Source organism: Corythoichthys intestinalis, chromosome 1, assembly GCF_030265065.1.
Source record: "Corythoichthys intestinalis isolate RoL2023-P3 chromosome 1, ASM3026506v1, whole genome shotgun sequence".
Taxonomy (NCBI): Eukaryota; Metazoa; Chordata; class Actinopteri; order Syngnathiformes; family Syngnathidae; genus Corythoichthys; species Corythoichthys intestinalis.
Window position 1 is genome coordinate 69,177,228 of NC_080395.1, and position 22,400 is coordinate 69,199,627.

At 42.2% G+C, this 22,400-nt stretch overlaps 1 pseudogene; it reads left to right on the top strand.

The window, feature by feature from the left end:
• LOC130912435 (DIS3-like exonuclease 1) overlaps positions 1 to 22,400 on the top strand; it is a 37,638-nt pseudogene that overhangs the window by 1,140 nt on the left and 14,098 nt on the right.

Sequence of the window (22,400 nt, forward strand, 5' to 3'; positions counted from 1 at the left end):
ATTTCCCCTCATTTTGGTCACTCAAGGGGCCAGCGTAACAATCTACACCTTACGTTAACATAGGCTGCACAGGCTGTTATAATTTTGTCTAAGAATGATCATCGAAGTTATTAGAACAAACATACAATCTTTTTGGTGAATCCTTAGGTTTAAAGCACATCCATAACTTATTGTCTGCGGCTGGTTTTGATTTCAGGTGTATGGCAAGGTAAATCCACACTGGCGCATTGTAGATACTAGCTGGTCGCTGATCAAAATATTCCATTGTATTAGGCTCGAGCGTTTACGTCACAGAATGGGGATTACGTGAGATTTGACAACAACGCAGCCATATTGGAAGCAGGTCTGGCTAGCGGGACATTAAACTTTAACTTGCCAGTTCGATAAAGAGACAAACTCATTCCTAAGGCGAAGAACAGATATGTGATCAAACTTAAGGATGTGAACAATGTTGACCCTTACGAGCAAGCCGAAGAAAAATGGAGTAAAGATGTCGACGGGCTTCCACAATTACGCGAAATGGACATTCTGCTGTATTTATTGTTTGGTGTATGTTACTGAACTCATCAGCGATTTCGAAATTACAAATCGCTACAAAGCTACGAACAGTTTTGCTGCGGATGGGTGCAGGACCTGCACATTATGACCGTATCAAACGGCAACTCCATCGTTCTTGCAAAGGTAGGCTATGTGTGTTTACTATTTTCATTGCCATGAACATCTGAATTTGTGCTGTGCTGAGCTGTGATTGTTAGTGACAAATCAATGCGGTTTTAGAAAACAGATTTACCTTGCTCAATGTTTCTCAGTTGGCCCACTGCAAGCAATTTATATATTTGAAAAGAAAAACTTATTGCACAACATTAGGTTACTCCATTGTTATCTTGATTTGACCCTCTACTAACCCTGAATGTCAAATTTCCTCTTTGTTTCTGCTCAGGTGTTGCACTCACAGCGTCAGAGTCAGCCACCATTAACTCCATGGGTTATCCTGGCACCAGAGGGGCAAGTCCTGTCAGCACACTGCACATGCATGGCAAGTGTGGCTGAGTCCTACACGCATGAGCATGGTGAGATGGTTGCATGCGACAACACTAGCTGCTCTGTCCAATGGTTCCACTTGTGTGTAGCCATTGTTGACATGCCTCCAGCTTATTCAGTATGGTTTTGCCCATCATGAGAAAAATGACTGACATTTTGCTTTCTGTATGCAACATGCTATTGTATTTACAAATGCAAACCGTGTTTATATAGTAGCATATGTTCCAATACCACCATTTTTACATTTTTAGCATTGTTTGTGGCCCCATGTACTTGCGTACGTTGTCTGATCTTATACATTGCACTGTAAACAACTACATAAACATGCCTTTACATTGTACATTGTTAACATTTAGCACAACAGTGTTTATGTGTATCTTATCCTCTTTACTGTTTTGCACTGTTTTTAACTATTATTCAAATATTACCAATGTATGTCACTCATAGTAACAGTTGGGGATGACTTTGGTGTACAGTACACACAATATATTGCATGTTAAAGCTCTGACGTCACTTGAAAGACTTGCAAAATTTTCACTCAAGTACCTATTTTTGTGTTTTGGACCTTTTGTTTCTGTGTAACCTTGCATTTTGTTGAATATATAGAAATAAACCATGTCATTTGGATTGTACTTTCAAGTGTTTATTCAATAAAGGCAAAGATTAAGTGCACATCAAACTACACTTTTACAAATATTAGTTAACCCTTTAAGGTCTGGGCCTATTTTGTCTGATTTTGCATGCCTTTGAAGTTGCCTTTATATTTCAAAGAAAGAATTGTTTACGATGGCCTGGTTTGGTCCCTTTTTTTGTGACACCTTGAACTTCATGTCCAAACTGTTGTTTCCGTCACTGACCAATTATAAATCATAATTTTGGGCCCAAAAAGACCAAAAATTGCAACAATCGTTTTGTCAAAATTTTTAATTTTGATGTCCAATTGACAACCAAACATGCGTAATGAACCGTTTTGAAACTTTGTAATATTTATTCAACATGTTAGGATGAACATTCAACCAAAAAAATTTAGAATAAATAGTCTTATATTTGACAATTCAACATAAACAACAGGTATAGCATAGGCGTTTTTTGATTCTGATTGTGGGGAAAAATGTATATATATACAGTATAACATTGGGGGGAAAAAAAGTATTTTCAAAAATATTTACAATAAACAAGTTAAATTTTTTTCAGCCATGCCACTCCGAAAAGCATTTTCGTCCTGGAATTCGAAACAGGGCGACATCACACAGCCCACACTTCCATGGGGTGTTGGTCCTCTTTCCACCCTTTCATTTTCATTTCACTTTACTTTCATTGTCACTATAAATGTACATGAAAAAAAGTCAGTATTTATGAAAATAATAAAGTATAAAATAAAAATATATACAGCAATAAATAGTATTGGAAATCTATATGTATGACAATAGAAAGAATACCATAGCTGAATATGTGCTACATCCCTAATCTTAATATAGAAAGAAGATCACCACAATTATAAATTCCTGCCTTGGATACACACAGTTCACGTACGACTTTGATCTGATATGCACATTTTATTATTATATACACAAACACACACTTATATTGCATCAAAATTAACTTTGTCTTGCAATATCAAAAGAAACTTTCAAAAGAAACTTTTTCCAGCCTAAAAAAAAAAAAGTGAGTTTGCTTACCTCTGCTCGTCGATGGCGTCACCCACGTGTTCAAATACGTCACTATCTTCACTCGAGGACTCTTCCGAAGGAGACGATGATGACGAATTTGGACCATCCTCTTACTCAAGTTGATCAAATAGCACAATTGCTTGCGCTAAATTTAGTTTTCCGTTCATTCTCAAAGTCACACAAAGTCGCTGCTCGATCCAAACGGCCGTCGGCTGGCCACCTCGCTGCTTCAGAACACTCCTTCCTCTCGTTCGGTGGAACCTCGCATGGCAGTTATATTTATTTAAAAAACGCATTTAGTGCGTCCACTGTGACTTCGAAAGGGTTCGTTTGATTTGTGGTTTTTTCATGGAGCTTCCGTTTTGAAAAAGGACAAGAAATGATGGAAATATAGACACAAACAAATGATCCATGCAGCGTTTTAATGTTTTTTTGAGAGGACAATAAAACTATAAAACTTAAATGACAATATCTCACGTTTTAATTGGTCGATTGACTTCAAATAATAACGAGAGTAAACCGCAAATTCCGCACTTTAAAACGAGACCAACCAACGGCATGTGGGTGACGTATTTAAAACGTGAGGGCGCTTCAAAGACGACGTGCGCTGAGGACGCGCCGGCGCGTCCTTCGACTCTCAAGGGTTAAGGCACAGCAAACAGTTACTATTCAATCTAACATTGTCAGATTTTCCCCTCCCAAGCGAAGTAGCATGCTGATAGGCACAACCGATAGCAAAATCTTGTACTTGTTACGTACAACACAAATTACTCTCTTATAGTATAAGGAGCTTATAATCATCCAAGTCTTCTTTCAACAGCCGATTTTCTTCCAAAAAGTTGTTTATCATGTCTTGCCGTGGTTTACACAACACACAGACTGGTGGCTGGTCAATGTCTGTCTGTGTGGAAACATGACTGGTGACTGGTCCATGCCTGTGTGCATTGCAGGAGGAGAGGGTGGCTGGTCCATGTCTGTCTGTGTGGCAACATGACAAGGTGGCTGGTCCATGCCTGTGTGCATGCATTGCAGGAGGAGAGGGTGGCTGGTCCATGTCTGTCTGTGTGGCAACATGACAAGGTGGCTGGTCCATGCCTGCGTGCATTGCAGGAGGAGAGGGTGGCTGGTCCAAATCGGATCGTGTGGCAGCAGTAGGGGGTGGCCAGGCCTGTCTGCATCATAGATGCCTCTGAAATCTTGCCTTATCTGTCACCTGCACTTCACTGTGGCCCAACCGCAATGACGGTTTCCAATCTGGGTGGTTCTCTCGTATTTCATACCTGTAAACAATATAAGAACAAGCAACACAAAGAAAACATCAGTCTGTGACCACAGATGTACAAAATTTTTGTTGCAGAAAATGTAGCCAGTGTACAAATTCTTTGCCATACTCTCACGCCAACATATTACAGCTTTTTCATTTAGAAACAACAGGAATTATGTCTTATGAAGCATTTCTGAAGACAATGCACATGTATGCAAGCTACTTGTTTGGCTGTAGTTATAGCTGACAACAGGCCGACTTAGGGCATGAAGTTAACAAAATTTGTGTAAAATTACCGGAGTGGAAGTGCATAGAGCAAACTCTGTGTGTAACTGTACAATCAAACGTTATGTCCTTTCTTCTGATCGAGGCCACCCATGCCATTCCTCAACGTTTAGGTAAGTTCAGATATGAGCTTTCCCTCGCCTTTTCTCAATGTAGGGATCCGGAAGAAGCTCAATGGGGCTCCGTCGATCTGTACATTCTCCTTTCTGTTCGATCGGTTGTTGCAATTCTTTACCGCACAATAATTTCCAACCATTTTTAAAGAGCGACCTGTGTCAAAATGCCTCACTGTTTATGTTTCCCGGAGTTCTGACACCGAACTTCCCGCTTCCAACATGGCGATAGGGGCGAAAACCTCGCGAGTGCCACGTCATACGCTCGAGCCAGCGCTTCCAGGAGTTCACGCAGAGCACAGACAAGTCTCATCAACATCGTGCTGAATCCGTTTATGGAGATTCCGTGAGTTCCTCATGGTTTGATTTTGCAGTTTTAACTTTGTCATCAGACTGCTTACTTCAACCGCACTTCATGTTGTTCTGTCTAAACCGGAAATTCGGAGCAAAAATTGTCAAAGATGGCGCCGCCCATGTTTCGCTCAGGAAACTCTCTAATAAAATAATAACACAAATTTCAGTAAAATTCTGTATTTATTTTATCGACTGACTTGAGCCTGGCACAGATATGTCCACTACTACGTGAACGCATCCTTACGTTTTCACATTGCGTCGTGACGTCATTTCGTGGCACTTCCTCCAAGTTGAGCTAATGTTTTTTATTTATTTATTTATTTATTTATTATTAACACAATTATACACATTTACAAACAAAAACGGGCTCACATGTGTGCAACGTTCCAACAAAGAACCATAAACAACACTCTCCATAATGATACACCTCTTCCTGTATTGTTTACCATGTTTGTATTCATACACACACACGCGCGCACACACACACACACACACACACACACACACACACGTTCATGCCTTAGCAGAGCAGCATAACAGTTAAATGTATTACTTTACATTGTGATTGTTCCTAGAATAACCCAATTTCATTAAATTGATAGTAGCGTGTTTAACTCTGGAACATCGTACGTGCTGCAGTGCTATTTCTGCAAAGTATAACAATCGAAATTTGAAAACATATACACTAAAAACAAGCATTTATATTTACCTTAACAAACATTCCAATATATATCCATCCAATATGTTTTGGGTTAGAAAAAGTATTGTTTTAGAACTTTAATGTTTTAGTGTGTCTGATAGTTACGCTGTGGGGTGTTCAGACAACTTGAAGAAAATGGAAAATGGAATTAATGTTTTATTGCAACGTACTACTAAATCATCAAGTGGCAAAGATAGAAAGGGAAATGTCAATCTGAACCTCTTCCACCTTTTTCAGATGGCAAGGTGTTGCCTGGAGATTTAACCCACTATGTGGTGCCAGATGTCGGAGTGGTGGTTGACTACCAGGAGATCTTGGAGTTCAGAGAGCTGCAGGGTATCGTCTTCACTCAGACAGCCTGCCAAGCTGTCCATCACTGCAAAGGACGCAGGTGCGTGCACTGACTTTTTTCAACTCATAGCAGTTTAGCTGTTTAGATCAGTGTTTTTCAACCGGTGTGCAGCGCCACACTAGTGAGAGATCGTCAGGTGTGCCGTGACGAATTATCCAATGTCGCATTTATATGTATATTATGTATATGGCGGAAAACACAGACAAGGCTGAAAAAGCAGTTTCTGCTCTTGCACCCCTCTTTAAAATAAACTTCTGTATTTTAAGACAAAAGAACTGCTGTTTTTGAGAGAACAATATGTCTATATGCTACCGTAGCAGATTCATGGCGCTATAAACCCCCAAACTAGTTTTAATTTGTCCGTTTTACCCTGGAAACCCCCGTTTACAGACGTCGCGCAACCGCTTTTGTTTAAACCTAGCCATAAAAAGAAGGTAAGTAAACGTATTTATTATTTGAAATGTCTTGTCATTTTTAGCTTAGAATCATTAATCGATGTGTAATATTTAGTTTAAAAAAAAAAAACGACTTTGAAAAATTATCCACGCGCATATTTTATACTTTTAAACAAATTACGTCACAATGAAAAATTTAGCGTCTGTAAATAAGTCACAGATACCCACCTCATAACTATCGCTGAATTTTTTTCGTTATTTTTTTCGTTACTGTCTCGACCACTCCTTGATGTCTGTTATTTCCGCGACCCTTGTTATATTACCATGTTTCACCCATATAATCCCCCCAAAATACAATCAAGCAATCTGCTTTTTTGGGCCTGAACTCATCTAAGATGGATTAATAATGTTTTGCTGATAATGACAATAAAGTTGTATTCTATTCTATTCTATTCTATTCTATTCTATTCTATTCTATTCTATTCTATTCTATTCTATTCTATTTTGATGAAAAGGGGGAAAAAAGTGTTTTGAGATCTGACAAGTCCATATTTTTCGGAAATTGTGATTTATATAAAAAGCACAGAGCACAAACGGAGAGAAGTAGCGGCTCATAGTCCAAAAAATACTGTAAGTTTTGTCCTTACACTCTACTTCTCTCCGAGGAGCTGCCACTGTCCAATGAGGTCTTTTGAAGATAAAGCCCTTGCAGTCTGTTCACTCTCTATTCTCTATTCTGACTGGAACGATCCTTTGATTTTCTTTTTAACACGCATGTTTTCTTCATGAATTACATGAAAATATACTGTTATAGCAGATGAATGTTTAGGTAAACTGGTTGCTAGATGACATAACTACGGTAGTTCTCCAGCAATGACTGAAGAATATCTGAGCTTCAGGTACAAGGCCAACACACATACCTTGTATAAGAGTTGACCGCTGTCAGCCTCATTAAATCAAAGCTCTGCTGATGAAGCTAAATGAGAAGTGGCCTGTGACTAGAAATGCCTCACTCCAACACAAACATCCAGGAGTGTTGTTGACTAGCTTGATGAATATTGTAGAAATAAGGAGTCCCACATGACTGGTTTCATTCCAATTTGTTGAACATTTCTGCTTACTTCACTGTTCTAAAATATTGCATCACTATTATGATGAACTTGTTACAATTTTAGGTGGATATAGTATAGTTAATGCTGATGCCATACTGTGTCAGGAATTACAGGTTTCTAGTACTTTGAACTTGAGCTCTATTAAAACAAGACGGGTGCACTTAGTTTTAACGAAGTTGTTTCCCTTTTTAATCAAACCTTTTTTCCTTCAAGTTAAAGTTCCCATGGAACTTGTCAAAAAAATTAAAATGTCTGCACTAAATGCATTTTTCTTTCTCAAAACATTCCAAATTGTTGTAGTGGCTATGGCTAATGTTTGTGCAATAGCGCTGATCGATTTTCCCTCTTTTCTCAGCTTTATAATGGTTTGCTTTTCTCCCATAGAAGGCTCTATTGTCTTCATGTTCTCTGAACAGAAAATGCCGTTTTCACAGATGAAAGCCAAAACTACGATCTATTTAATATCTCTGCAATCCATCAGTAATACCTTGGAAACTAGAAAATACCTATCAGTGACATGTTCCAATATATTTGCTCACTTGAAAAGTGGGTGGATTCAAAGAAAAAGTCATCTTTCCTGGGCTGTAAACCCATCATAATAAAAAAAAAAAAACAACCACAACACAAAATAAAAGCTGGAATTCAGAATTTTTGTGTCATATTCATCTTTTTATTTGAAACCCAAATGTCTTCAGTATAAAACAAAGGAATTGAACTTGCTGTTTAATACTTTTGGAGGTGACTGTATTTTTCCCTTAAAATAGACATTTTTTTCATGTTTAAATTTAGATCTTTCATCTATGTTCTATTTTGAATATAGTATTGAAATTTGCCACTTCCACATCATTGCATTCAGTTTTTAGTCACATTTGGATCGTCTCACAACTATGCATGTGGTGGTATGACATAAAAAGCACATATGTATGACTCGTATCATGTTTACATATATACACAGAGTTGCCAGAGAGAAAAAAACACCACGTTTTACCACCACTAGGCACACTAAACACCCTGGAGTAAACTCTCTCAGCTTGTGGAAAACTTTTATGACAGTGTCCACTAAAGATGCAACAATATTTGGTTTTATACTGAACTGTTCGATACGCCCTCTTTGATTCAATACCCAAAAATATTCAATGCAAATAAATAGCTCCCAAAATTTATTTTCTGAATTTTTCTTGTGTGCGCTCGCTAATTTGCCCAGGGTGCATCGAAAACTGAGGGCTGTGCCTTGAAAAACTCTTGAGCTCTTCCCCGCGAGAGCCGTCCTCCTCTCCTCCCCCAAACTGCGTGTAGGGCAGAGTGAAGCACGCTGCATTTGTTTGTGGTTGAGGTAACAATCATGGCTAGCGAGGAAAGACAGAAGTTTGAGGAGGCGGCTTCAGCATCGTACAGATCCGCTATGTGACAGTCTCTGGTACATATTTCACAAAGACTGTCTTCGCGGATATTTACAACGAAGTCCGCCAAAACATTGTTACTGACTTGGCTGCTACGAACAACCTCGCTTTGACAACAGACAGCAGGATGGACATGATGAACAATGAGTGGCAAATTAAGAGCGCTGTTGTCAAACTCGTCCTGTTTATGAAAGTCGATTGTCATATGCTGGTGTTGTGCAGTAATGAACAGACGTGACTTCTGTGGCGTTTATTAACTTTTTTAATGCTCGCTCCGACAACACTCGCGCACACACATTAAATATAATCGAATAGCAAACTAGATGTGCTACGTTAGATCCCATGCCATTGGCTATGTGAGCCCAGAATGACTATGGGACACGTAGTCCACATACTACATCGATGAATCATAAACTGCCATGACTGAATGGAAGCTAAGCAGGCCAAATCAATCCATACCAGTGACTATAGATAATGCTGCAAATATTTTTAATTCCGTACGAGACACAGATGGACTCGGACCACAAATAGGATGTTTTGCTCATGTAGTAAACCTAGCTGCTAAGAGAGCTGTATCAATCAACAGTGTGCCCCACCTCACTTTACAAACAGTAGTAAAGATTGTTCTCAGCACTTTTATACAAAATTTCTTCAGATCAGTAAGATGTAAGCGCACAAATATTATGCACTAAAATGCATGTTTGTATGATGGCAATGTTATTTTTGCTTGTTAGCAAAATAAAAAAACATTGAAACAAAAAATACAAGTGTTATTTTTTTTCAGAGCATTAAATGTATTTAATCGAAAATCGTGTCCCCCGTATCGAAAATCGTACCGAACCGTGACTTAACTGTATTGTTGCATCCCTAGTGTTCACTAACCTTTAATTTTGTATGAATGTAAAATCATATTGGAGTAATTGCCTCCTCGGCAGCCACCCTCCGCAAACATGTTTAACATGTCAGTTGGCGCTCTTTATCTGAGCCTCGGCCGTCTGTAACTTTTCTGTAGCCGAAGCATTCCCATACCAGCGATTTCGTTTTCTTCGATTGGGGGAAAATAGTTCAGAAGTTTCACCTCCTCCGGCCATCGTGTAGCACAGCTGACTCACTCACACTGAGCAACAACCGGTGTGGAAGAGTTGAGCATGACATAAAAATTCGCTAATACGTTAGGGACATTATGACGGAAAATTTTTGCGGTTTTGAAAGCTTGACGTTTTCATACCACTCTATGCCTTGAAACTGGTAATCAGCAAATGTCTACTCCCAGCGTTTTTGGAATCCAGTATGGAATTCTAAATATTCAGCAGATCGTATCAAAACTGTAGCTGACTCTAATGCATGCATAATTAGGCCTGCACAATACTGTGCAGTGGTATGAAAAAGTATCCGAACCAAGGGCGCAGGTTTGCATAGGACGGTTGGGACAAACCACTACCTACTTTTCAGGATGCTCAAATTGTCCCCACCAACTTTTAAGCAACCTTATTTGATTATACAATGTGTTCAGTTATATAGGTCATTTAGATCGTCTTCCCATATGTTGTAACGATTGAATTGACCCTACCATTATTAAGTGAATTATTTTCATTATGTTCAGACTTATATTTAGCCCTTTTTCACTTGGCGAATGAGCCAATCCATTTTTTTTCCTCAAACGCACCTTTGATTGGCTGATGAGTTCACCCCCTGCCCCCCACCCCCTCCACACACACGCGCGCACGTTCCCACAGTACAGAATTATCTACTTGACATGTCTACATGCCGCCTCCTCCACCCGCTTCGAAGAGGAGGGATATAAAAAGTCTTTTCGGCCAGCAGCCACTGTGGTCTGTAAGTATTGAGTAATGTAAAAAGTCATTGTTACGCAGATGGAACACGTGCCACTAATTTTGCGACTGAGAGTCAGACCGGTGTTGTGCCGAAAAATAGCCGCCCCGCGTGAAATGTCCCCCTTGACGGGAACGCTTATATATAACGCTTTATTGAGCGCTTATTTTATTTATTTTATTATAGAGCACCCACACGTCACTCGTACAAACAGCTTTTTCTTACCAATCGATGGACATGGAAACGATTTTCTTGTACTGTGAATATGTATTATTTTACTCTGCTTGAGCTAATAAATGTCATATCTGTGTGATTGTCATTGGGATATGGTCGTGAAAACATGTAGACTAATACATATCTGTTCAAAGATGGTTATGTGGCCCAGTCCACGATTTGTTACGAAAATGAAAAGTGAAAGTGAAAATAAAGTGAAAGGGGGACGTAGGTGGGGGTGTCTATAAGCTAAGTGATTGAAAGAGGTAGAGTGTACACAAATCAGTTCTGTGATCTAGAACCCAGTAATCGTGTGAATCTCTTATGCATGTAAGCCCGTTGGCGACCAACCCTACACCGCCCCATCGCCAATCCCGGCACCAGGACCCCCAACCCGAGCATGCCCTACCACATCCAGCTGCACGCGAGCCCCACCAGGCGTGCGACAGCCACGCAGACGGGCGGAGAAGCCGCGCCAACCCAGGGCCACAGCCCCCACCCAGCCAGCCCGGGGAGGGAGGGCGGCCGGTTGGGTGGTGGGGTCAAGCGCAGCCCATCCCTCCTCCCGCAGCCCAGCAAAGGAGCCATCACCCCCCCCCCCCCCCCCCCGGGACCCATCAACCGGCCTTCAGGGATGCCAGGGAGGGACGCACCACCAACCCCACGTCTACCCCCACCCCCGCCCGCCCAGCCGGGCCACGAGCCACAGCCCTTGCCCCCCAACCTGCACGGCACGCCACGGGACCTCCAGCGGCCCACTAAGCCCAAGGCAGGGCAGGGTACCCCGCTGGTGCAGGCAACACCCCGCTGATACACCGGCGCCCAGCCAGCGACCCGCGGCAGAGCGCAGGGCGGATGTCCAGTCAGAAAAGAGAGGGGAAGGCGGAGGCAGGAGAACACCAAAGAACTGCCACGGGGCGATGCAAGATCGGAGCCCCGACCCCCCAACCCACCGGCAGCCCAAGCAGAGGGGAGGCCACACCCCAGGAGCCACGCCATAAGGAAAGAGTGTGGGACCCACCTACCACCCTATTACTGTGGCTGCCAGGTTCCCGGCTGGCAGCCATCATCCAGCACCGTGATGGGATTGTGAGGGGAGGGTAGTGCAATGTATGCATTAAAATAGGAGAGCTTGGCTTGGGGCAGTGGGACCGCAGCATGGAGTTTCTGCCCAGCCGCCCGTCCCACTGCCCTTTGCCGGAGCTCTCCTGTGGAGTATGATGTGTGTGGTGCGTTTAAAAAAGGTGCAGGGATGCCGGGGCCTGTTGTGAGGAGGCAACCGTGAGGTACCCCCCCACAGGTCCCAACCATCCCACAACCTTGGTGTGTGGTGCATTAAAAACAGGGGGGAGCTGGGCCGGGACTGTAAAGCCCCGTCCCAACTCTCCGCGGGTGTGGCCCCGTCCACAAGATCCACCGGCCGCAGGGCGGGAGAAGCGTCAGGGCCTCGATCAATCCAAGCCCCAGATCACCCACGGCGCCTCCGCGAACCCCCCCCCCCCAACCCCCCCCACCGAGCACCCACCCCGCACTCCGAGCAGGCGCCACGCCAAGCGCCGGCGACCAGGGGACGTCCACCCCACCGGCAAGGGACAGCAAGCCCCAGCCAAGGCCCCGCGGGCCCCAAGAGGCCCCGTCGACGACCCTGCTGGCAGGGGGGCAGCGGCGGCCGCCGCGGTCCAGGGAGGCGGACAGGACCAGAGACAGACTGATTTAACAATTGTAAATCCATTACTGTAATGCATCCATGAAAACATTTGATGTTTTCACCTCAATAAAGCGTTATAAATAAGCGTTCCCATCAGGGGGGACATTTCACGCGGGGGGGACATTTTTTGGCACATCAGGCCGGCATCACTGTTAAGCATTACCATTACATTACTATGAACTTGCTAACCTTAGTAGGAAGCTGCTTAGGAGAAGTGTCCTTCTGTATGTTTTCTACAGTGTTAATGTTAATTAAACTGTGAGAAATATAGTGAAGACTACTCAGCTCAGCTCACTACTCAAAGATTTTTGTTGTTGTTTTTATTACTGTACTTGACACAGTCAAATTGTGACTTGGTGCGACTCGGCTTGAAAAACATTTTACTCGGCTTGCCTCAACTCCAAAATCTTGACACTTGACCCCATTTGACTCTGTTTGATAAACTTGTGATCCACTTTCTTGTGACCCGAATCAGAAAGACTCATGCAATTGTCCGTTTATATTGCCACTACCAGTAAAATTTAAATTTCAGTGCACAATCAATTGCTCAATGATCAATCGAGTGGGACTGCAGTTTTTTTTTGTTTTTTTTTTACTGTTTTATTTTTGTTTTTTCATAGTTTCTTTGCTAAGTTAATATTGCTCCACAGACATAAGACATTAACCAAAATACTGAATGCTTTGCATCAATGTATAGCTCATTTACATTGTGTTGCTTCATTTACCCAATGATGATGGGAAGTCCACAACTCATTTTCATAATGTTTCAGTATGAAGTGGACTACTGCACAGTTATTAATCTCTGCTCTGTATCTTGATCTTGGTCCTTGAAGACATTTCCAACTCTTCCAGTTTTTTGATGTGCTCAATCCCCTGAACCATGCTCCGTGACCTCCTAATGTTTTTTTTTTACCAAGAAGTCATGCTTATTTCCTTTGTGTTATCGCTTGTGTGTTCACCCTTTTCTTTTTCTCTGTTGTGAATATTTCTCCAAGCAGACAATATAACCGCCTGCGAAACCTGCTTAAGGACCCCCGGCATGACTGTGTTCTGTTTGCCAATGAATTTCAAGAATTTTCCTTCTGTCTGCGGGAGATTGGGGAGAGTCAAGAGCAGTGGCAGACCAGGTGAGTTACTGCTGAAGCATTTTTATAAGGGATGTCCCAGATTTGATCAGGTGATTGGTAGTCGGACCTGATCACATCATATTTAGAAGATTGGAATCAGGTAAAGAAGACGAGGGTTTTAAAAATATTTTTTATAATTACTTTTTAAGGGCTATAAAGCAACAAAATAATCCAGCGGTACAAGGATATTGCCAAAAAACACAAAAATCTACATTTTACACTACAAAGTATCGTACAGTGCCCGTAGGAGAAGGTTTAGGATTAGGATTAGCTCTCGTGGGAGCTAACTGTAGATTAATGTCTGCCATATGGAAACATTTATGTCTGTTATTTGTGTCTGCTTTTTGGAAATCAAAATATGATCACCCAAGAATGACGTTGAGCCATCATGTGTGGTCATTTGATTTTAATGCTTCTGCGCATTCGGGTCAGTTTGCTCAGTGTGTGTCGGACTGTGAATTAGTGTGCGTGCGTAGTACTTGAACGGGCTCAATGGACAAAGGCCGTCTGGACGGGCACGCCCAAAAATCTGATATGACAAAAAATCGGAATTGTGTATTAGACCTGTGGTTTGAACTTAGCCTTAGTAAATGACACTGAAACAAACATTGCAGAACACAGAGAAAATGTCGAGAGACTGCGAAAAAGGCAAGAAATTCACAGGTGAGATAGCTCATTTTATAGTGTTTATAGAATTAAGAACGTTCAAAGGTTTTTTTTTGTTTGCAACTTTATTTTGTGTTGAAACTTGATGTACAAAAAACTGGTTTGTCTGACATTGTTTGTTTCAAACCACTGCTGCATTAACCCTTTTGGATGGCTATCATGTAGGGATAGTATTGTTTGAATAAACACAGAAAGTAAATTGTGCATGTACCCTTTGCAATTTCTGGTTCTTTATGCCATAGTTTGCTCAGTTGAAAAGATCCTACAACTCCTAAAACTTGAATTTTTGGTCAATTGGCATTCTAAAACTCCGAAAACATATAACATTACCTATGATTGAACAGTCTGTGCTATAGAAAGTGCTATAGAAAATGTATGGGTGCAATGCAACCATTGAGAAAAGTGGTATAATTAAATACAATGAAAATTTGTGTGCACATAATTCCACAAATGGCACAACATATTAATGATTTTTTTATGTTTATGTGTACAGGTGTGTGTACTCTGCAGCAGTGTGGTACTACAACCACCTAGCTGGTCGAATGCAGTGCTTCTCAATTATTTTCTGTTACGCCCCCCCATAGAAAGACGTAAACGTTCCGCCCCCCCCCCCCCCCCCCCCCATATTGGACAGAGAGACAGTTTATATTTTTGCTGCAGGCAGTATCAGCTCCTTTGCTGTGGTGTTGTGTTATTTTGCACTGAGCAACTTGGTATGCCACCTTATGTGATGCTGACAGTGCTCGCTGGTTTGCTGATGTAACACTGACAAAGCGGGACGATTGTTGGCAATATTCGGCACCTTTTCGCTGAGAAAAAAAACAATTCCTGCTGTCCGCTGCAAACATTTTTAGACAAAGTAAACAGACTGGTCTTTTCTTGTCTCCCACTGTACTATGAGTCAAAAGCCAAATGCTACATACGCTTCGTCATATTTTTTTGACTAAGCTTTTCATATCTCCAGTGCTCTTTGCTGTGTGCTCTCGTTTGGTTCAAAAATACTGTGCCCATGCTGAAAATAGAGCGCCACTGCCACCCACTCAGCAGATGTACAATTACACTTTATTCTAGTTCAGCAAAAAAGTATGTTCCCCCAGGTCACATGCGCCACCCCCAGCATCACTCTGCGCCCCCCTGGGGGGGCTTGCCCCACTATTTGAGAAGTACTGGTCTAATGGATGTAGTGATGATCACAGAGGACCGAGACGTCATTGCTCAGTATAGCAACCTCCACTCTGGAGTATACGTCATTTCTGTGCAGGTATGGTAATCTTGTGTATGTGTACTCCCACGTTGCAGCAGTAATACATTGGGCACTTTTGCAGTGAAACTTCGAGGCTCCAGACTGCGACCAAATGGTCTCTTATTGCAACTAAAATTATGGCCGGTGCCAGTATTTTTTCTACATGCACGACCAGTAACATTACGAGTTTTTTTGTTTTGTTGCTGACAAAATCCCTCACTGTGAAATCCACTAGTTGGCAACTTGGCAGTAATGTAACGAGCTGGTTTGCCAAGGGAAAATGCAACAGAAGAAAAAGAAAGTGGACGATGTGTGAAGCGGTCGCCGCTCGGCCAGCGGCAGGGTCGACCCCTCCCAACTCGATGCTGAGCGAACTGGAGTATATATGAAATGCATAGGGGAAAATTAAACCACTAAAGGGAACTGCGTGGTACCCGAAGTCATGCAGGTACGCAATCGCTTTCACTTTCGAGACTTTTTAAACTGTCAAAATTGCCGCCATTCATTAAACGGGTGCCTGGAGAAGCTCCACTTGTCTCGGCCACTGTTACACACACGTCCCCCTGGTTGTCTTGCGTGGTTTCCACTTCCAGGAAATATAAGCGGCGCCACACCGTTTTTATTTGTTATTTTCCAATTGGTAATTGCGCAACGATTGTAACATCACAAGTAACAATGTTAGACTTTCTTTGTTGTTTTCTCAAGATTTATTTCAATTGCGACTGTTTGTGAAACCAGAGATTAACCGCGCTCTCCCTCCCGTGTGAGTTATTCAAATGCGTTCACGAAAGAAGCAGTGCTCACAAAACAAAAAGGTTCCCGACCCCTGCCTTAAAAACATGACTATCTGTAGATTGTGCTTTTTAAACTTCTGTCTCATATATATGTTTTATCATGATTGGGACACTCTGCATCCATGTTACAACTAAGTCTTCCTAAAAAAATATTCCCATGTTAACCAAATTTGTAAGCAGAATACTGGTTGATCTCAAAACTGATAGGGAATAAAATAAACAGTGAAAATTACAGGAAAATTTGTTGATGACAATTTACAATGTGCGCCCCTCAATCTTCTGCCCGCGCTGTAACGGTCCCCTCTTTAAATGGTGTTCCTCGCAACATCCACCACGTGGTGGCGTCGCTTTATTTATATTGAATGGCTTTCTTTTTCTGTTACTGGTCTCTTTTAGTCGTTAGTAGTTCATATGTGACCGTGTGTGAGCGGACCGTTGTACTCCCGAGTAACGAGTGGTCAAGGTGATTTGTTTTTTTTTTGTTTAATAAAAGTGCATCACAGGAAGCATGCACCCTTATTTTGTTAGTTTTATGCACGCATCCTACCTGCCATGCGTTACAGCGGTCCTAAAATGTTAGGGGCCACTGTGCTTCTAGTAAATAGTGTTAGTCTGGAGGCCTGCACTTCCATTGTACTCAAGACCAGGCATGTGCCGGTATGAGATTCTGACGGTATGATAACCTAAAGCAAAAATACCACGATTTCACGGTATCACAGTATTGCCATTACAGCTTTGTGAAAATGTGTTACTTTGACATATCTGCATGTGCATGGGTTTAAAAAAAAAAAAAAAAAAAAAAAAAAAAAAAAACTTTTCCATTGAACAGGACTTTTATTTTTCAAACCATTTTAGCAAATTGGAACATAAGTCTAATGATTAGTTAAAAAGTCTAATGTTTAGTTAAAATTTAAAAAAAATTAAAATTAAAAAATAATAATAACTAAAATATTCTAAATAAAACTCAAATAAATGCAGTCCTATAGGTGAGCCTAAACCCACAGCCACAGCTCAACATTATTACCATCAGAACAAAAATAATTGAATTATTTTCCACAAAAAGCATGTGTGTATGAATTATCGAATTAATCGTGTTCTGTTTACATTATACACACATTTATTAATACAGACAGTTGCCAGAGAGAAAAAAAAACACCACATTTTACCACCGCTAGACACACTAAACACACTGGAGTTAACTCTCGTAGCTGGTGGGAAATGTTCATGACAGTGTTTACTAACCTTTAATTTCTTACAAATGCAAAATCATATTGGAGGTATTGTCTCCTCAGCAACCACCCTCGGCAAACATGTTTTACGTGTCGGTTGGCCCTCCTCTTCTAAGTCGCGGCCCTCTGTAACTTTTCTGCAGCTGACGTATTACCATACCAGCGATTTCGTTTTCTATGATGGGGGGGTAAAAGTTCCGGAGTTTCACCTCCTCCATGCTATCCTGTAGCACAGCTGACTCACTGACACTGAGCAACAACTTAGTGCAACTTAGGCTTCGTTCATACTACAGGCCTTAACGCATGAATCCAATTTTTTCGTGTTTTTCCGACTCGAGTGAGGACTCGAGTGAGTCAGAACTTGACGGTCTGAACGGGACAAGTCGCATAGAAGTGGACCATTTAAAATCCGATCTGGGTCACTTTCGTATTCGCCACATTTTTCCAGAACATCGCGGTGGTCTGAACTGGTAAGTCTCCCAAATCGGAATTCATGCAGCAATTATGTCATCAAAGAGCGAGAGAGACGGCGCGATACTATAGCGGTGCAGCTGTCCGTTAGCGCCTAGCTTGCCTTGAACATGGCTTTTGGGGAATGGTTAAGCTTGGCAACAGTCATAAAAAAATAAAAATGGGTTGAGGATAAGCCTGAAAATGATCGTTTTTCTCTCTGCTCTATATGAGCAATATTTCAAGATTGCTTACACGGCCGAGAGTCCGGGCAAACTGCCCGTACGTGTGTGTGACATGCACGGACAGTGCGTGCATGCTATCGATTCACAGAAACTTTGAATATAAGCCTAAACGGTGATCATTTGTGTCTGTTATTTGTGTCCTCTTTTGGAAATTAAAATATGATCGGCCGATGACAGCCAGTATGTGTTGTCATTTGTTTTGAGGCTTCTGCGCATGCAGGTCTTCTTGCTCAGCGCGTGTTAGCGAATTAGTGCACATGCGCAATACTTGAACGATCTCAATGGACAAAGGCAGTCTGAACGGGCACGCCAAAAAAACAGATGACAAAAAATTGGATTTGTGCATTGAGATCTGCAGTATGAACGTAGCCTTAGGTATTTACTCTGTAAGTAATTGTGTTGGTTTTCTCCGAGTGTAACTTGTCCCTGTGATTGCCCATTGATTTCACCTGTTGTGCATCCTCCTAGTGTGTCCTCCAATCTGCATCCTCCTGTGCTCACCTGTTCCTCGTTGTGTCGTTACCTCGTTACCCCTTGCCTGTGTGTGTGTGTGTATATAAGCTCCCAGTTTCTTTTCACTCCTTGTTGCGTCATTGTCAATGTCCATGTGTACGTCCGAACCTGTTCTCGCCAGTTTTCTCCAAGCTCTCGTGTTCCCCTCAGTAAGTTTTTGATACCCAGCCTTTTGTTAGTAACCTGAGTTTTGTTTGCTGCTGTGTTTTTTGGGATCTCGTCATTATTTGTTGGTACTTTGTTTTTTGCTTGCCGTAATTAAATCATTTTCGCACCGTCAATCTGCCTCGCCTCCTTTCCCTGCATTTGGGTCCACACACTACCTGCCTGCCTGTTTCCTGACAGAATAGCCACGTTTACATGGAGCCAAATATTCCAAATGCAATCGGTTTAGATGTTCAAACCGAATGAATGTGTTCCATATAAACACCTCATTCGGAATGAACAGGCCCAAACCGAATGGAATTTCATTCCGTTTCACAGGGGTGGGATATTCCTTTTCCCAAACCGATTAGAAGTAAGATTATATCATGTAAACAGGGAAGCGGAATGGTGTCTGGTTGCGTTCTTTCTGCACATGCTCCGTACTGACGTGGTGACGTCACTTGGTGACGTAAGTAATGTCATTTGCAACATGGCTTCCAAGCACACGCACAGCGCACCTAATTGGAGTCCAGCGGAAAGTTTATATCCATGAATCCCTCCACCAGCCCACACAACTTTTTAAATGAACGGCGTGTCATTTTGAAGTTTTGTTTCCACTCGAAAAGTTAAAACAGCAGCTGATCTGACGATCGATCTCCATGTTTTGCAACGTGCTGCTTTGTTTTGATTAATCTGCGCATGTCGGACGGCAGTTGTCAAACGTCCTTTCGGAATAAAGGCAGACACATGTAAACGCTGGATCGGAATAGATGAAGTGACATGTAAACAGCTGATCTGAAATTTCCATTCGGAATTATTTGAATCGGTATGAATAAAAGTCAGCATGTAAACGTGGCTTATGATGCAACCACTAGTGGAAATAGCGGGAAAACCCCGGCACCAGCATGCTCGCCAACGGCTGTCCGCCCGTTCCCCCGATTTTGTTTTCCCTCGGCATATATTTTTGGACTCTGATTTTTCAGACTTTGAGGAGGATCACAATTTATGTGACCGCCTCTAATCTGACCCTGATTTGGATTCCATGCTCTTTTCTTCACCCTCTCAGTTTTTGTCACGCCTCAATCATTCCACATCCCTTTCCCAGCCTTTTTCCCTGGACCCTTACCTGGGTTTCCGTTTGGCCATCTACCCTGGACCTCCGCGTGGTGGTCAGCGGGGCCAGCGGGGGCGCCCAGGTAAGGGCCGTAGTTCCTACACCCTCCCTTCGATCCCACCATGTGATGTGCGACCCAGTCTGCCATCGAACACCTTCCGGAAGACTCGGCGTGGATGAGCACGCCGAGTCTTACGGACGGCACGGGCCCGCGTCGGCTCCCCACATCCAAGTGCCCGCGCCGGCTCCCTGCAGTCAAGTGCCCACGCCGGCCCCCCGCAGTCAAGTGCCCGCGCCGGCTCCCCAAAGTCAAGTGCTCGCGCCGGCTCCCCGCAGTCAAGTGCTTATCTGAAGTCGGGTTGCGGAGGCAGCAGTTTCAGCAGGGGGGCCCAAACTATTGAATTATAATGTAGTCTTATGGGAAAATCTCGCTCAAGATATGACCATTTTGACTTACAAACAGGGTACTGAAACAGAATAAAATTCATATGTAGAGGTGCCACTGTATCTACCGGTACATTATGCCCTGCGACTGACTTGCAACCAGTTCAGTGTGTATGTATTATTATTATTATTATTACTCTGCCTCCTCTCCATAGTTAGCTGAAATAAGCTCCAGCACCCCCTCGACCCGCGTCAGGCTAAGCGGTACAATGACAAATGAATGAAAGAATCATATACAGGTAGTCCCCGGCTTACGACATACCCGACTTACGTGATTTTGACATTACGACGTTTGATTCTCGTTCGCCATTTTGCCTCAGTTTTTTTTTTTGTAGCATAAACAGTACCTAGTTCCCATTGCCGTTCTTTAAGTCAGGATCCCATCTTCTCCCGGCAGCGTCGCCAGCGTCCTGCAGTTCCTTGCGGCCTTGTTCTCATGCTGCTGCTGCTTCTCCCTCGGCGCCGACTCCTCTCGTTTTTTTTTTTTTGCCACCTGAGCAGCCATCATATCCCACCTCTCTCTCCTCCCTACTCTTTCCACAGCTCTTTTCTCTCAGGAAGGAGACTCACTCACGAGTAAAGCACAAATAGTAATTCAATATAATGGAATTTAACACAACGTACCTCACAGTATCATGTTTTTTTTCTTTATTTTAGTCATATTATGTGTAATACATGTTTCTGTGTAGTTATTTTGATATTTAGAGGGGTATTTAGGGGTACTTAAAAAGGTTAATTCCGGCTTACGCGGAAATTTGGGTTATGTCGGCAGCGTAGGAACGGAACTTGTTCATAACCCTGGGACTGCCTGTATATTATAGTGTCCATAGAGAAAAGCCGGATTTTTTTTTCCTTTTTAGTGGGTACTTAGATTAACTTACTGTATGTACTGTATATACAGTATACTGGATCATTTTCAATGCTTTGTCACTGGAATTATTTGGCTACTGGTACACCTGTTTTTGTTTTTGTGTTTTTTTAAGGAACTTATCCCAACAATTTGGTTATTGTTGGTGGTGCATTTTTGCTTTTTTTTTTTTTTTTTAACACCTAAACACCCAAAAATGCCTAAATTAATTATGTAAAATCATATTGTAGTACATGTGTGTCAAGGAACTATACTGACATGTCTTGACTCAGAGGTAATGTAGTAAGATGAGTTCGAAATGATAAAACATTTGGGGGAATCATAATTTGTGAGCACATTTAAAGTTTAAACACTTTTAAGACATTTAACAATTCCTCACTATGGCAAATGATATCAACAAAAGAAAAGTATATTGTGTTCCAATGAAACGTATTGAAATAGTACAGCAGTTATTATTAACACATTATAACATATGTAGATATACAGGTATTGATGTTTTCTTAGTCTCTGTTTAATCTTTGCCATTATTTTCTAGGAATATTTACAAAACTTCTGGTCAGCACTACGGGCAGCTCATGATTTGTACAGCTCCATTTGCCAGGCTCTGCAGGAGAAAGAGAGTGAGTGCACGGAAAAAGAGTTTACGGACCACCTGCCGGCTAAAGTCCTGGAGGCTGGTATCAAGTCTGGACGCTATATTCAGGTAGAGACTTTCTACCTAGGGGTCACATGTGTTTCTAGTGCAGTGGTTCATAACTGGGGTTTGGTGAAGGTTAAAAAACGCAAAGCCTTATTTCAAACGCTGACTAAATCTTGGCAAAATCGCGTTTTAGACCAGGGTTTGGACTGGTTTGCCCTCAATTTACAGTCTTCATTCCACTTCGAGAAAATAATAGACAAGTTTCCTGAGCGAAATATGGGCAGGGCCATCTTGGAGAATGTGTCTGCCTCGAACTTCCGGTTTAGAAAAAAAACTCATAAGTTGCGGTTGACGTTAGTAGTGTGTTGACGACGGTAAAACTGCGAAAGGAATCCACGGAATCTTCAAAAATGGATTCAGCGCGACCTAGATGAGACGTAGATGAGATTGGATGATTGTTCTTATCACTTCGTTGATCATTCG